The sequence below is a fragment of the Cynocephalus volans genome, chromosome 6 (genome assembly GCF_027409185.1).
Source record: "Cynocephalus volans isolate mCynVol1 chromosome 6, mCynVol1.pri, whole genome shotgun sequence".
NCBI lineage: Eukaryota > Metazoa > Chordata > Mammalia > Dermoptera > Cynocephalidae > Cynocephalus > Cynocephalus volans.
This window is the reverse complement of record NC_084465.1, coordinates 125410906-125428203: the sequence shown is the minus strand read 5'-3', so window position 1 is coordinate 125428203 and position 17298 is coordinate 125410906. Positions and strand designations below refer to the sequence as shown.

Here is a 17298-nt window from a genome sequence, read left to right as displayed (position 1 = left end):
GGGAAGTTTTAGTGGTAACAGATCCTTACAGCCTTTGTTTATCTTGAGTTGTTTTAAAAAGTTCCTCATTTTTGCAGGACATTTTTACTAGAGATAAAATTTTTGATTGACAGGTTTTTTTCTTTGATCACTTTTAATATATCATGCTATGCATTTTACAAATCTTCTGAAGAAAAGCCTGTTGATCATTGTTTTAGTCTGTTTCTGTTGCTTATAACAAAATATCCGGAACTGGGTGATCTATAAAGAAAATGAAATTTATTGTTTACAGTTTCATAGTCTGGGAAGTCCAAAGTCCATCTGGTAGTGGCAACAGTGACCCAGGGGTCTCACATTGCAAGACGCTGGAAGCACAGAGAGCCTAGAGAGAGAGTTCCTCATGCAATTACCTTTTAAAGCCCTCTGAACCATGCTCCTGACCACTGTTTGTAATCCATTCACTATGGCATGGTCCTATAATCTAATCACCTCTTTAAGGCCCTACCTTTCAATTACCACAATAGGATTTCCCACCCTCTACATTTACAGTGAGGCTTAAGCTTCAGTGAGATTGGGGGTTGTGCCCAGTCTATAGCAATCTTAATATCCAGGACCTCTGTACCTTATGAGTTACATTTCTCTTGCCAGTTTCCGAATGGTCTTCTTGACTTTCCTTTGGACAGTTTGATTGTATTTGACTGAATATTCATATTACAAAGCAAAGAAAGAAGAAACAAAATTGTTACACTATAGGAAAATTAAAAATTAAAATTTATTTTCAATTTTAACTTTAGACTCTTTATTGACAATCACTTTTTAAAAAAAAATCCTCATTAGTCATTTTCCTAAATGGTGTGTGTGTTTGTTAGTGTGTGTGGTATGAGGTGTGAGATAGGTGATTCTTAAATGATACACACTCAGAGGTAGCTTCATCATTTAAAAAACAACAAAAAGATTCATGTGTGAAATTTTATCTAGTTTAACATATGGTCTGTCCTTGTTCACTAAATAGTTTGTAGTATTTTCCTAATATATGTGGATTCTGATTAGAAATTATACTCTGGAAAGGTTAAAGAGTTCGTTAAGAGTATGTAATAATTTATTTGATAATTTCCTTTTATAACAAACATAATCTTGCTCCAATTCTCCTGTAACTCTGTGGAATACTGCTATAAACTAACTCCTCCTACATGCCTTTGCTTAACCTTTGGACAGCTAGCTGTGAGATTGCCTGTTGCGTGTTCATATAACCCATGAAGGCAAAGGAAAGAAGCAAGTTCTGTTTAGCCAGAGGGGAGACAGTGATGGATCCCAAACGTCAGAATGTGAAACTGAATGATGGTCACTTCATTCCTGCCCTGGGATTCGGCACCTGTGCACCTCCAGAGGTAACAACAGTGTCTTCGGTTTGAGAGTTCATAAGAAAATAGACCCAGGAGAAGTGTAAGCTGAAGTGCACTGTAAAATTCTTCTTCCTGTGTGACTTTGCCAGTGTAACTTTTGGTTCTTGGTTTCAACAGGCTAGAGCTATGCCAAGTACAAAGAGGAAAGGTGGTCAGACTTTGTTCTGTATTGGAAACGAATCATGTTGGCACCCACTGATTATTCTGAACTCTGGTCCTCCCTCCTATTCCTGTGTTTCCCAGCTTGGCAGAAGCGTTGAAACTCAGCAGTTAGGGACACTGCATGTCAGGTCACTTTCTTGGAGGTTGATTGTAATGGGAGTGGTTTCTCTGTTTATTTCTATAACTCAAAAATCTTTCCTCCTTTCAAGTGTCCATGATCCAGAGAAATCTTTGTGGTAAAAATTACTGGATTTGGCGTGCATGAGAAATAGTGGGGGAGCATGGCAGCCCTGCTGTGGGGCATCCTGCTGAGCACCAAACAGCAAATACTGTACCTGGACTCAATACAATTTCCCAGGACTACTCTCCCCGCTGGAAATTTACCTGAAGGGAATCTATAACATCATTTTGAGGCAAACTACGACCTGACAAGGACAAGTCTAATTCTTGGTTTGTGTTAATATACATTGTATTTGAATCAAAATGGTAGATGTGGTCCTCTAACACGAAGGAGCAAATGCATAGTTCACTAAATGGAATAAAAATCTGTATTCCAGTGCTGTCCTCATACTACTTGTGTGACAAGAGGCTAGGTACTTAAACTTTGAGTCTCACTTTTTTCATTTGTAGACATAAGGAAACATAGTTGACATGAGTTTTTACTTAGTAGTGCAAAGTGTCATAAAAGAGAAGGAAGGATCAGGGACACCACTGGAGCTCCATCCTTGTTGATCTTCTAAGTGCTTGTACACCTAAGAAGAGACCAGCACAGGGATCAGGAGAGAGCCCTGAGGATCCAGAATGTACCTCTTGTAATTTCATTAAAAAAAAGAAAGCTTTTGAAATTCTTGAAAAGAAGTGGAAAAGTTTGTATCCTTTACCATTACATTCTTTAACAAATGCATTTTCAAATATTTATCTAAATTTAGTAGAAAAGCCAATATTTTAAAATTTCACTCTAATTGTATTTTACCTAAAATAAATGGACTTGATTTTCAGGGCTGCCACCTACATTCTAACCTTTCATAGACTGCAGTTAATTTCTAATGTGTAAATCTATAGCCTTAGAATATACATATACAGTCCTAGTATTTAATTTTGTCATCCATAAAGAATGTCTATTTAGAAAAGACTTCATTTAATAGACTGCTGTCCATAGAAGTGCTTATTATCAGTCTGGACCCTGGATGGCATTTAGGAACTTGGATTTCTCACCTTTTCTTAACTGTTGATGATGGTGACTGGACCTTAACTACTAGTACAAATATTTGGATTTTTGTATACCTGCTTTCCTTGGGGAAACTTGAATTTTGTTGTGTACTCAGCAGTGAGTCTATGCAACCAGCCTTTGGTGAAAGGCTCAGGACATGAGTTTCTTAAGGGTTCCTCGTTTAGGTATTTTCTGTGTATTCTCAAAATTCAGCGCTGGGGAATTTAGTGTGTTCTGTGTGAATTCACTGGGAGAGGACTCATTGAATTTTGAAGATTCCTTCTACATATCATCCCATACCCCTTTACTCTGTATTAACTTTACTTTTTAACCTCACTAATAACTACTGTCCATGACTACAACATTAGGTTGAGTTCTGTGAGTTCTTCCAGCAAATCACTGAACCAGGAGGTGTTCTTGGAGAGCTTCAATGCCAGTGCTCAACCAGTGATGGCTCAGGACTGAAGGGGTTCTGGGGATGTCCAACCTTTATTACTAACTGGGAATGATCCAGGCAAACTGGATGGGTTCATCACGTCATATACAGAGCTAACCCAAGACATGAGGAACACCTGATGCTTGTGAAGGTCGCACTAACTCTCAATCATGTGGATCTCCAAATACTACCTTTGTTTGTTCCTTAGTTTCCTAAGAGTAAAATTGTGGAGGTCATCAAATTAGCAACAGAAGCCGGGTTTCGCCATATCGATTCTGCTTATTTGTACAATAATGAAGAGGAGGTTGGACTGGCCATCCGAAGCAAGATTGCAGAGGGCATTGTGAAGAGAGAGGACATATTCTACACTTCAAAGGTACCGTGTATGTGGTGTGCTTGTGTGCACATTTGTTTCATATAATTACTTGGAGATGATGATTATATCATTCTCTCAGTGGCTGGTGAATTATTACTTACCAATATAACTTTCATTTACACCCATTTATGCATTAAAATTAGGATTGAAATCAGAGAACAATGATGGGTTTTTCATTATTGGGATGCCTAAGTTTTGTAACTTTATGTTAAAGTCATTTTACTTTTCTGAGTCTCAGCTCAAATCATCATGGACTATATAATCAAACAGAACTATGATCACATTATGGCTTTTTCATCTCCTGGGTGACTTTCCAAAATTTCTCATCACTATGAATTTCAATTCTCAGGTGTTAATAAGAGAGAAAAATGTAAGACAGCCTTTTGGGTACTAAACCAGATGTAGCTAAAGCATCTTGAATTGTGCCCAGCAAGTGTTAACATGTTCTAAACAATTTTACCTTCAGTTCTCTAAACAGAAGTGATACTAATTCTTCCCGGTCAAGCTCATGGGTGAGAGAATGAGACTATGTTTGTGAACTGTTTTGTGAAGTCAATCAAATATAATTCAGATTATGATCATTATTATTTTTTCATAAAAATTTTATGCCTTGAGTAACTTCTTTCCATGTTCAGTAGATATCCTAAAAATATAACCAAACATATAACAGAATTTTAATAGGGAGGTCAGATCATAGGAAACAAAAGGAGGAAGGGAATACTTATGCCTGTGATCATCAGCTTACAACTAGCAGAAAAAAGTTTAAATATTAGGTAATTCAGATCCACTAAATTGGCTGTAGTATCAACTTTAAATTTCATTCTTTAACCTCTGCAGCTCTGGTGCACTTTTCATCGACCAGATTTGGTCCGACCAGCCTTGGAAATGTCACTAAAAAAACTTCAACTGGACTATGTCGACCTCTACCTTATTCATTTCCCAATGTCTCTGAAGGTAGGCAATTGTGTGATCTAATCTATTTCACTTAGGCTGTCAGCATAAATATCATTTACATGGATGGTTGAAATAAGCTTTTTCTGAGGAAGATGTAGGAGTTTTTACACCAGAGAAGAAACCTAAGTAGAGCTCCAGATACCCTTTTTATTGAGTAATTTATTAATTTTTAATGACCCACTTCCTACCACCAAGAGAAGAAATTTCAACAGCCTCAAAGTCTCTGCCTCAAAAACCTGAGGAAATAGCAATGGCCATGTCCAAGGCACAGTCCTGATTACGGCCCCTGAGGTTCTTGGGGACATTCACAGACCCAGAATTTCCCGCAGCTGTGCCGAGCACGAAACTGCCTCCCACAAGGTGCACAAACGGTGTCCATAATCTCTCACAGTTTAAGCTGGAAGCAGATTTGGTGGTGCTCACTGTGGGTAGGTCAAACCTAGAAGCCCTCATTGGCCTTGGGAAATGTTGCTTCTCCTGTTGGTTATCTTCATGATGGAGTTTTGTACATGGCAGTTATTCATTAATAACTGTGTTATGTATACTTGATCTAGATTATGCAAAAGAGCTTATTGAATTAAGTGGGAAGACCAAGCCATAGCTGCACTTAAAGATTTAAAGTCATCTTCGGAAATATTTCTTTTCCTCGACCCCTCATCTCTGCATTCCACAGGTTTGCTTGATGTTTATCTTAGTCTTTTCCATTGGTGGCAAGTATGGCTTCATGGAAATTCAAGGTTCCTGGTCATTAGCACTTGAGAGCTTCTCTGCGTCTCCCCTCATCCAAATTAATCTTGAAACAAACCTCGATTGACCATGTTTGGCTCATGTGCTTGCCCTTAGACTATTATGTGTTCAGGAGCATGAAGAGCTCTGATCATCCCAACTGGGTCAAGACTGCAAATGTTATTCTGAAAATAAAATCATGTAACTTGCTGGCTTTCCCAGATCAAGACAGGCATTTCCAAAGAGTAAAGTACAGGTGCATGCAAGTGTAAACTGAGTCACAATGAATTCCCACAGGACTTAAGAAAATGGTGTTTTCTAAAACATATAAAAAATGTGAGAAATTAGAGAAAGCCTGTCTTCTAAAGACATTCCTTACAATTCCATGTGCAAACAAAGTTGCAAATATCACTGTCTGGAATGTTCCACCATGTACTTCATGGAGCTTAGTGCCCCAGCCCTAGACATACCTAAAAGCACAGCAGAGGGTGGAGATATTTACTATGGCATCTCTGAAATAACTGCTTCTATTCCAGCCAGGAGAGAAGTTGCATCCAAGAGATGAACATGGGAAATTAATATTTGATACAGTGGATCTCTGCGCCACGTGGGAGGTGAGTGCTTTGAGGAAACAGTACAGAGGAGGAAGCCAAGAGAGGGGGGATCTGGTTCCCATCTGACACCTGGGAAAGTGGGGTTTCTTGATCTGCAGACAAGTGCACAAATAATTCCTCACGACCCCTTCCTCCCCAGGCCATGGAGAAGTGTAAGGACGCAGGATTGGCCAAGTCCATCGGGGTGTCCAACTTTAACCGCAGGCAGCTGGAGATGATCCTTAACAAGCCAGGGCTCAGGTACAAGCCCGTCTGCAACCAGGTGAGCGCCTCAGCCTCCTCTCATTCCTGTTCTTCATGCCCTTCTTCCTGTACTGCTGCCAGGTGTCCACTTGTCCTTCCCTCCTGCTCATCTCACCTTTGAGCAACAGGAGCAGAGCAGAGACTCGTCTAGAAGGCAGGGAGGACACTTTATTGTACCTCAACATGGTAATGACTTAGAAAAAATGTGATGAGACTTTAGTGATGAATTGTAAGTAAAAATTTAGGGAGGTAAAGGAGACCAGGGAGGACCGGAATCGGTCAGATCTCAGGGGAGAGTGGAAATTCTCTGAGGCATGCAGGATGACCAAGGACTAGATGGGTGAAAGTGACTTGGAGGGAATTGTGTATAGGAAGGAGGCCAAGAGAACATGGAATGAGTGGTACATAAAGAATGAATGAAAATAAGAGAGATAGATGGTAAGGTTTATATGGGGTTTGAATTCCTGTGTCCTACATCTTGGTACCTCTGCTTTCAGGGTTGTTCTGCAGAAAAATAAATACAGGAAAATATGCACTGGATTCTACAAAAGTCATTCAACTTAGAGGGATGAAGTTACTTGTTTACGGTGATAGCTATTTATTCTGGATGAAATCAACACTGAGAAACTTTAGCAGAACATAAAGCTGACCTTCAGACTGACCATGCTTTAGTTTGAGTCTCTTCACTGCTTTTTGCTATTAAATCAACTCTATAAACACATCTGTTTATTCTGTGCCTGGTTTTGTGCTGTAATTTACTTTTTAACAATTTAGAGTCAAAGAGTGGGTGTCCTCAATTAGAAAATATAGCTTACAAAAGTTTTGAATTTGATATATAATAATATAGCCCCATGATTTTCAAATATAAATGTTAAAAAGCTGAATGTAGTTTTAATGTTTTACCCCATTTTTATTATGATAATTTGCAGATATTCAGAAAAAAATTTGGTGAAAATGAACTGAACACCCATATTTTCTCACCTATATTCACAATTGTTGACATCTTGCCACCTGGCCAAATATAGGTAGATATAGGAGTATAAGGGTACATCTGTGCACATATGTGTAAATTTTGCCCACCTGACAGTGGACAAAATTTGTAGACCTGACAGTTAACCCCTGTGGAACTCAGAAAGCATGTCATAGGAATGAAGATATCCCCCCCCCCACAGTTCCAGTCCCATTATTATATCTCAGGAAGTTATAGCTAATTTTCTCATATCATCCACTATCCAGTCCAGGTTCAAGTTTCTGATTGTTTCCCCCAAATGTCTTATGTTGCTCTTCTTTTTAACCAGGATACAATTGTGGTTTATATATTACTTTTTATATTATTTCTCAAGCTCTTCAACCTAGAATGGCCACCAACATTTTCCTTATACATCCAGACAGGTAATGTCAAATATTCTGGATTTATCAGACTGTTGTCCTGCCATGTTAGACAACTTGTTTCTCTATCCCAAGTTTCAAAAAATTAAAAGTTTAATGTGTTATTATATTAAAGTTAGACATCATTGGCAACAAAGTGTCCTGGGCATGCTGTGTCACTGAAATTGCACCCCAGTAGGAGGCACTTAATTTCAGGTTGTCCCACTATTAGTGATGTTGGTTTTGATCACGTGCTTAAGTGAGACACATTGCAATTGCTAATCACATGTTGGGCTACAATTGTCAACAGGGGAAATCATATTCCATAACAAATTTTCACATAATGATTTAGTACTTGTTGATTGTCAAAATTAGTTATTTCATTGGGGTTTGTAAATAATTATTTTTCTGTTTAACCACTTACTGTTTTTACATTTCTCATTTGAAATGATTCTGAAAAATAAAACAATTTCCTCATCATGTTGGGATAAATTACAATTATTCCTATAACACTGGGTATTAAAGTACCATCCCTTTAATTATCAATTATCTGAGAAATACCTTACTGAAATTATCACCATCTATGTGGGAAAATATTTTTGTTCTTCCTGTAACCTTATCTCTCTCTCTCTGTATTTCCCTCACTATGGACTCATGGATTTTTATCTACTTTATCTGCTATACTGATTTTATTCATTTTTTCTGTTTGATGCTGAAATCTACCCAAATATCACCAGTGGGATCTCTACTAAACCAGTTCTCTTATTCCTCAGTCTTGCTTTCATGAGTGTTTGATCGAATTCTTACTTTTTGGTACAATTTGAGAACAAAGACACCAAGAGTTTTTGCCCTGTCCCAGGTGTGGCCTTTGCCATTTCTTCTTGTAGTTGACAAAATTTTATTCAGAAACCAAAATCTGGTTCATGTGGTTTCTCATTTTTTTTTTTTTTTAGCATTTTATTTTATTTTATTTTATTTTTTTAAATTTTATTTTGTCGATATACATTGTAGCTGATTACTGCTCCCCATCACCAAAACCTCCCTCCCTTCTCCCTCCCCCCCTCCCCCCCAACAATGTCCTTTCTGTTTGCTTGTCGTATCAACTTCAAATAATTGTGGTTGTTATATCTTCTTCCCCCCCCCGGTGTTTGTGTGCGTGTGTGTGTGTGTGTGTGTGTGTGTGTGAATTTATATATTAATTTTTAGCTCCCACCAATAACTGAGAACATGTTTTATTTCTCTTTCTGTGCCTGACTTGTTTCACTTAATATAATTCTCTCAAGGTCCATCCATGTTGTTGCAAATGGCAGTATTTCATTCGTGTTTACAGCTGAGTAGTATTCCATTGTGTAGATCTACCACATTTTCCGTATCCACTCATCTGATGATGGGCATTTGGGCTGGTTCCAACTCTTGGCTATTGTAAAGAGTGCTGCGATGAACATTGGGGAACAGGTATACCTTCGACTTGATGATTTCCATTCCTCTGGGTATATTCCCAACAGTGGGATGGCTGGGTCGTATGGTAGATCTATTTGCAATTGTTTAAGGAACCTCCATACCATTTTCCATAGAGGCTGCACCATTCTGCAGTCCCACCAACAATGTATGAGAGTTCCTTTTTCTCCGCAGCCTCACCAGCATTTATCGTTCATAGTCTTTTGGGTTTTAGCCATCCTAACTGGGGTTAGATGGTATCTCAATGTGGTTTTGATTTGCATTTCCCGGATGCTGAGTGATGTTGAGCATTTTTTCATATGTCTGTTGGCGATTTGTATATCTTCCTTAGAGAAATGCCTACTTAGCTCTTTTGCCCATTTTTTAATTGGGTTGCTTGTTTTCTTCTTGTAAAGTTGTTTGAGTTCCTTATATATTCTGGATATTAATCCTTTGTCAGATGTATATTTTGCAAATATTTTCTCCCACTCTGTTGGTTGTCTTTTAACTCTTTTAATTGTTTCTTTTGCTGTGCAGAAGCTTTTTAGTTTGATATAATCCCATTTGTTTATTTTTCCTTTGGTTGCCTGTGCTTTTGGGGTCATATTCATGAAGTCTGTGCCCAGTCCTATTTCGTGAAGTGTTTCTCCTATGTTTTCTTTAAGAAGTTTTATTGTTTCAGGGTGTATATTTAAACCCTTAATCCATTTTGAGTTGATTTTAGTATACGGTGAGAGGTATGGATCTAGTTTCATTCTCCTGCATATGGATATCCAGTTATCCCAGCACCATTTGCTGAAGAGGCAGTACCTTCCCCAGTGAATAGGCTTGGTGCCTTTGTCAAAGATCAGATGGCAGTAAGTGTGTGGGTTGATTTCTGGATTCTCTATTCTATTCCATTGGTCAGTGTGTCTGTTTTTATGCCAGTACCATACTGTTTTGGTTATTATAGCTTTGTAGTATAGCTTAAAGTCAGGTAGTGTTATGCCTCCAGCTTTATTTTTTTTTGCTGAGCATTGCTTTGGCTATTCGTGGTCTTTTATTGTTCCATATAAATGTCTGAATAGTTTTTTCCATTTCTGAGAAAATGTCTTTGGAATTTTGATGGGGATTGCATTGAATTTGTATATCACTTTCGGTAGTATGGACATTTTCACTGTGTTGATTCTTCCAATCCAAGAGCATGGAATATCTTTCCATCTTCTTGTATCCTCTCTAATTTCTCTCAGCAGTGGTTTGTAGTTCTCATTATAGAGATTTTTCACCTCCTTGGTTAACTCAATTCCTAAGTATTTTATTTTTTTGGTGGCTATTGTAAATGGGCAGACTTTCTTGATTTCTCGTTCTGCATGTTCACTATTGGAGAAAAGAAATGCTACTGATTTTTGTGTGTTGATTTTGTATCCTGCTACTGTGCTGAAATCATTTATCAATTCCAGCCGTTTTTTTGTAGAGGTTTTAGGCTGTTCGATATATAGGATCATGTCATCTGCAAACAGGGACAGTTTGACTTCATCTTTTCCAATCTGGATGCCCTTTATTTCCTTCTCTTCTCTGATTGCTCTGGCTAGTACTTCCAACACTATGTTGAATAGGAGTGGTGAGAGTGGTCATCCTTGTCTAGTTCCTGTTCTTAAAGGAAAAGTTTTCAACTTTTCCCCATTCAGGATGATATTGGCTGTGGGTTTGGCATATATGGCTTTAATTATGTTGAGATACTTTCCCTCTATACCTAACTTATAGATGGTCTTTGTCATGAATGAGTGCTGAACTTTATCAAATGCTTTTTCAGCATCTATAGAGATGATCATATGGTCCTTGTGTTTGAGTTTATTAATATGGTGTATCACATTTATTGATTTGCGTATGTTGAACCAACCTTGCATCCCTGGGATGAATCCCACTTGATCGTGATGAATAATTTTACGTATGTGTTGCTGTATTCTGTTTGCTAGTATTTTAGTGAGGATTTTTGCATCTATATTCATCAAGGATATTGGCCTGTAGTTTTCTTTTTTGGTTATATCTTTACCTGGTTTTGGTATCAGGATGATGTTTGCTTCATAGAATGAGTTTGGGAGATTTGCGTCCGTTTCAATCTTTTGGAATAGTTTGTAAAGAATCGGTGTCAATTCCTCTTTGAATGTTTGGTAAAATTCTGCTGTGAATCCATCTCGTCCTGGGCTTTTCTTTGTTGGGAGCCTTCTGATAACAGCTTCAATCTCCTTTATTGTTATTGGTCTGTTCAAATTTTCTACGTCTTTACGGTTCAGTTTTGGGAGCTTGTGTGTGTCCAGAAATTTATCCATTTCCTCCAGATTTTCAAATTTGTTGGCGTATAGTTGTTTATAGTAGTCTCGAATGATTCCTTGTATTTCAGATGAATCAGTTGTAATATCGCCTTTTTCTTTTCTAATTTTTGTTATTTGAGTCTTCTCTCTTCTTTTTTTGGTTAGCCATGCTAATGGTTTGTCAATTTTATTTATCTTTTCAAAAAACCAACTTTTTGATTCGTTGATCTTTTGAATTGTTTTTTTGGTTTTCAATTTCATTCAGTTTTGCTCTGATCTTAATGATTTCTTTCCGTCTGCTAACTTTAGGTTTGGATTGTTCTTGTTTTTCTAGTTCTTTAAGGTGAAGTGTTAGGTTGTTCACTTGCCATCTTTCTATTCTTCTGAAGTGAGCGTTTAATGCAATACATTTCCCCCTCAGTACTGCCTTTGCAGTATCCCACAGGTTTTGGTATGATGTATCATTGTTTTCATTAGTTTCAATAAATTTTTTGATTTCCTGCTTGATTTCTTCGTGGACCCATATGTCATTAAGTAGAATGCTGTTTAATTTCCATGTGTTTGTATAGTTTCCAGAGTTTCGTTTGTTATTAATTTCTAGTTTTAATCCATTGTGGTCTGAGAAGATACATGGGATAATTCCAATTGTTTTGAATTTATTGAGACTTGATTTGTGACCTAATATGTGATCTGTCCTGGAGAATGATCCATGTGCTGATGAGAAGAGTGAATATTCTGAGGTTGTTGGGTGGAATGTTCTGTAGATATCTGCCAATTCCAATTGGTCTAGAGTCTTGTTTAGATCTTGTGTTTCTCTACTGATTCTTTGCCTAGATGATCTGTCTAATATTGACAGTGGGGTGTTCAGGTCCCCTGCTATTATGGTATTAGTGTCTATTTCCTTCTTTAGGTCCAATAGAGTTTGTTTTATAAATCTGGCTGCTCCAACATTGGGTGCATACATATTTATGATTGTTATGTCTTCTTGATGGATCAGTCCTTTTATCATTAAGTAGTGTCCCTCATTGTCTCTTTTTATGGTTTTTAGTTTAAAGTCTATTTTGCCAGATATAAGAATAGCTACTCCAGCTCATTTTTCTTTTCTGTTTGCATGGTAAATCTTTTTCCATCCTTTCACTCTTAGTCTGTGTGAATCTTTATGGGTGAGGTGGGTCTCTTGTAGGCAGCATGTAGTTGGGTCCTGCTTTTTGATCCAGTCAGCCAGTCTGTGTCTTTTAATTGGGGAATTTAAGCCTTTTTCATTAAGAGTTGTTATTGAAAGGTGTTGATTTATTCCTAGCATTTTATTGGTTGTTTGGTTGTCTTAGGTGTCTTTTGTTTCTTGCTTTCTGATTTACTGTTTGTTTTCTGTGTTTGTTGGTTCCTTAGTTTGTAGATAGTGTTTTTGTTAGCTTGTTTTCTCTTCATGAATGCCATTTTTATTATACTAGCGGGTTTAGATTTTTCTTGGGTTTTTATGGCAGTGGTAGTCATTTTTCAGGAACCAAACCCAGTACTCCCTTGAGGATTTCTTGTAAGGGTGGTCGTGTGGTAGTGAACTCCCGCAGTTTTTGTTTGTCTGAGAAATATACTATTTGCCCCTCATTTCGGAAGGATAGCCTTGCAGGGTAGAGTATTCTTGGCTGGCAATCTTTGTGTTTTAGTATTTTGAAAATATCATCCCATTCCTTTCTAACTTTTCGGGTTTGTGATGAAAAGTCTGATCTTAACCTGATTGGGGCTCCCTTATAGGTGATTTGATGCTTCTCTCTTGCAGCTTTTAAGATTCTCTCTTTGTCTCTGAGTTTTGCCAATTTGACTATGACATGTCTTGGAGAAGGTCTTTTTGGGTTGAATACATTTGGAGATCGTTGAGCTTCCTGGATCTGAAGATCTGTGATTTTTCCTATACCTGGGAAGTTTTCTGCCACTATTTTGTTGAATATGTTTTCAATGGAATCTCCATTTTCCTCCCCTTCTGGAATACCCATGACTCGGATATTTGAGCGCTTAAGGTTGTCTGATATCTCTCTCAGATTTTCTTCAATGTCCTTGATTCTTTTTTCTTTCTTTTTGTCTGCTTCTGTTATTTCAAACAGACCATCTTCAAGTTCAGAGGGTCTCTCTTCAACTTCGACAAGCCTGCTGGTTAAACTCTCCATTGTGTTTTTTATTTCATTGAATAACTTCTTCAGTTCAGCAAGTTCTGCTACATTTTTTTTCAGGACATTGATTTCTTTGTACATTTCCATTTTCAGATCCTGTATACTTTTCCTCATTTCATCATGATGTCTAGCTGAGTTTTCTTGTATCTCATTCAGTTTCCTTAGAATTATCACTCGAAATTCTTTATCAGTTATTTCAAGGGCTTCTTGTTCTATGGGATCTAGAGTTTGAGATTTATTAACTTTTGGTGGAGTACTTTCTTGATTTTTTGTATTTCTGGTATCTTTTTTTTGGTGTTTATTCATTGTGGCAGGGGGTTTCATAGTCCACTGGTTTGAGACTACTGACTAACTAGGATGTTGCTGTGGTTGCCCATTTGGTATGGCTCCCTCCGTGACTGCTCAGTTGGCCTCTAGTGCCCTGTGTGTCTGGTTGCCTCGGGTCTTGGGCTTCTCCGGGGAGCCACCTTTCTGGTCAGGTTGGACTCTGCTGGGCTGGTGGATCACGTACCACAGGGTGTGTGATCTCTGTTGTGCTTTCACTTCCTGTGCAGGACTTCTCCCTGTTCCGTGTGCTCTGGCCCAGGCTGTTAGATCGTGCAGTGGCGACACCACTGGGTGTGTGGTTTCTGTCGAGTCTTCGCCTCCCTGGCCGCATGTCTCCCTACTCTGTGCGCACTGTGCTGGCCTGGGGCGTGACTTCTGCACCCCTCGTCTATCAGCTGGGCCTTCAAGACCCTGCTCAGCACCGCCTCGCCCAGGAAGTCTACCAGGTTTCTGCTAGGCACAGACGACCAGTCTCTCTGGGTGCCTTTGTAGCACTATGTAGATATTTCTCGGGTCTTGTTCACCTTTGTATCCCCCGAGTATAAACCGAGTCTCGCGCCCACCTGCAGCCTGGTCTCCGGCAGGTTCAAGTGGACCTGGGAACTCTCCTACCACACTATTCCCAACCAGAAATTCGTTAGTCTTTTTTCCAAACTGGTGGCCACAGACATGGTATCTGCCTCCCAGTAACAGGGAGTTTACCTGGGGCTGGAGTCCAGGGTGTGGTGGAGTGACAGTCGGCCCGCTCGTACTTCCTTGCCCTCCCGACACTGGCCGGGGACGCCCCCCCGCCACCAGCCCTGCCAGAGAACCGCGGAGGGAGTGGGAGGGGAGGCCGGTCCGCAGGCTCCGGAAAGCCCGCGCCAGGCCAAGCAAGTGGGAAGGCTCAGTGATGGCCGAGCTGGGCGGGGCTGCCCGCACCTGGGAAAATGGAGGCAGCACCGGGGCGGTGAGTGGCCTGGTGGTGCAGGTGGGAGCTTGGTGGGCATCCACCCCCCGAACAGAGCTGTGCCAGGGTTCACTTACAGTGCTGTGCCAGGTCGGGCGCTCACTCTGTCTCTGGTTTGTTGCCTTCCCAGTTCTCGGCCGCTGCCGCCTCGGGCTGTTCAGTCGCGGCGCGGCTCAGGCACTCCCAGGAATCTTCTTTAATGCCGGCCTGAAACCTCGAATCCTGAATAGGGCAGCTGGCCGCCTTCAGCGCGGCCCCAGCCTCCGGGATCCTGGCTGCATCCACAGCAGCTCTGGCGCCGTGTTCCCTGTTTCGAGACTCGCTTTTGCAGCTAAGAAACAGTTCTTTTCCTGCTCCACACTTCAAAGCTGTTGCCTGTAAATGAGGCAGCCTTTCCTGCTGGGGGTAAAGTGGCGGTCACCCCCCACGACCGGCCAGCAGCAGCGGTCCTCCCTTAAGAGATGGCAAGAGGAAGGTCCACAAGTTTCCCGGCTGCCTGAGGCCCAGTGGCCACCTTTTCCACCTCAGCTACTCCGCGCCAGCCGCCGCAGCCACCGCCATCTTGAAAAATGATTTTTTTTTTTTAAAAAGGTGATCACTAGTTGAGGTTAATATTTTCACTTCAAATTTAATGTCACATGGTTTTTTATTCAGTTTCTTTTACTTTTAATTTTTTATAAAATATTGATATTAGTATTTCTTATAATAAACTTTTCTCTCTTGTCCATCTACAGGTGGAATGTCATCCTTATCTCAACCAGAGCAAACTGCTGGATTTCTGCAAGTCAAAAGACATTGTTCTGGTTGCCCACAGTGCTCTGGGAAGCCAACGAGCAAAACAATGGTAATAAGGACAAAAAGGAGCTGAACTGAACATCATCTTGTTGAAATGTTTTTAATCATGCCATACTCAGTTTCCTGGGGTTAATTCTAAAACGGCTCAAGGGGAGGGTAGAATTTGTCTTCCTGACAAGATCCCAGATAATGCTGATGCATCTGATCTAGGGACCACATTTGAGAAGCTCTGGTCTAGGGTAGATGCCTCAGTCTGTTTTGAGAGTCTCCTGTGAAACAGAATACTCAGCCTCAGGAGTTCAGCATTTCTGCCTTTCCTTCCAGGGTGGACCCAAACTCCCCAGTTCTTTTGAGTGATCCAGTTCTTTGTGCCATCGCAGAAAAGTACAAGCGGACTCCAGCCCTGGTTGCCCTTCGCTACCAGCTGCAGCGTGGGGTGGTGGTCCTGGTCAAGAGTTTCAATGAGAAGCGCATGAAGGAAAACTTGCAGGTGATGAGCGGGGCTGTGGGCATCAGGCTCCTGCAAAGCACCCTGCATGCATGTGCTTCTTTGTAAGGCTCTCAAGACTTCTTTGAGCCAAGTCGATTTCCCTAGAATTTCCTTTGAATGTGTTTTTTGATCATTTAAAAGGGTTTCCTCCTACTCTACAATATGAGATGTATCATGGCTGGATAGAATCAGTATTATACATAAAACAGAGTTTTGGGTTTCAGCATTAAGTTATCAATTTATTCTGTACCCCTGTGCAAACGACATCTCATTTTCTTCATTTTCTGAAATGAAATATGTTGGATAAGGTGATCTTCAGTCTACAAATTATAATGGTCCTATTTTGTATTTCCCTGAATACTCATGTGTTTAGTTTTTATATCTTTATTGACTTTGACTTTCTTCTTTTTAAAAACTCCTCTTTAACTGTTTGCCTTTTTAAATAGGTTGTCTGTTCTTTTCATTTTCAAGTGGAGACCATTATTATACTATTGGTTACAGTTGTAAAACAGTCTACCCCTAAAATAGAAGTTAATACAAAAACCATTTATTTAGCTCAAGATTCTATGGGGTAAAATTAGCCCGGGTTCAGCGCAGACTCAGTGAGTTTTCTGACCTTCTTCAAGTGTTTGCAGTGAGTGCAGGACAAGGAGTCAGCTCTGTTCCAGAATGTCATCTGTGCTGTTGTCAGGGAATCCTCAGCTCTTCTCCATATGGATTGTCATCCTGCAGCCAAGTATCCTGGGCCTCTTCTCATTACATCCACAATCCCAAGGAAGCAGGTGGATTCTTGCAAATCCTCTTCATTTCCAGGATTAGAACTGGCACATCATTGCTGCCAGTAAGTCTATTGACCAATGCAAGCTACAGACCAGGCCACACTCAAAGGTGGGGGGTGGGGAGGGAATAGCTACCACTTGTCAGTGAAATGGGGTGCAAAGTCATGTAACAATGACAGTGGAGACAGGGAGATGTGAAGTACTGGGGGCATTTTTATAATCGATATACCACATTTGTATATTCTGGTTATTTATTATTTTTTAGATTTGAATTTATTTGTTAAAATACTTTATAAAGAATAGTTTCTACTCTTAATGCAGTCAAATACTTCATGCTTTTCCTTTGTGGTAGATTTGTGTTGTGTCTTTTCCCTACATTGGGAACACAACAATATTTTACTACGATTACTTACAAAATTGTTATAGTTTTCCTTCTATACCTGGTCATTAATTCAACTGAAAAATTTAATGCTCTATTAAAAAAGGTCCAATTATACGTACATACAGGAATACACACACACACACACACACACACACACGCACGCGCGCGCATACAAGGAAGTTCCATTAAGAACAATACATTTCCTGCTTCTC

The 17298-nt window shown here is 39.8% G+C and overlaps 1 pseudogene; it reads left to right on the top strand.

The window, feature by feature from the left end:
- Nucleotides 1-1283: 1283 nt before the first annotated feature.
- Nucleotides 1284-15900, top strand: LOC134379692 (aldo-keto reductase family 1 member C3-like; annotated as a pseudogene).
- The last annotated feature ends 1398 nt before the right edge of the window (nt 15901-17298 follow it).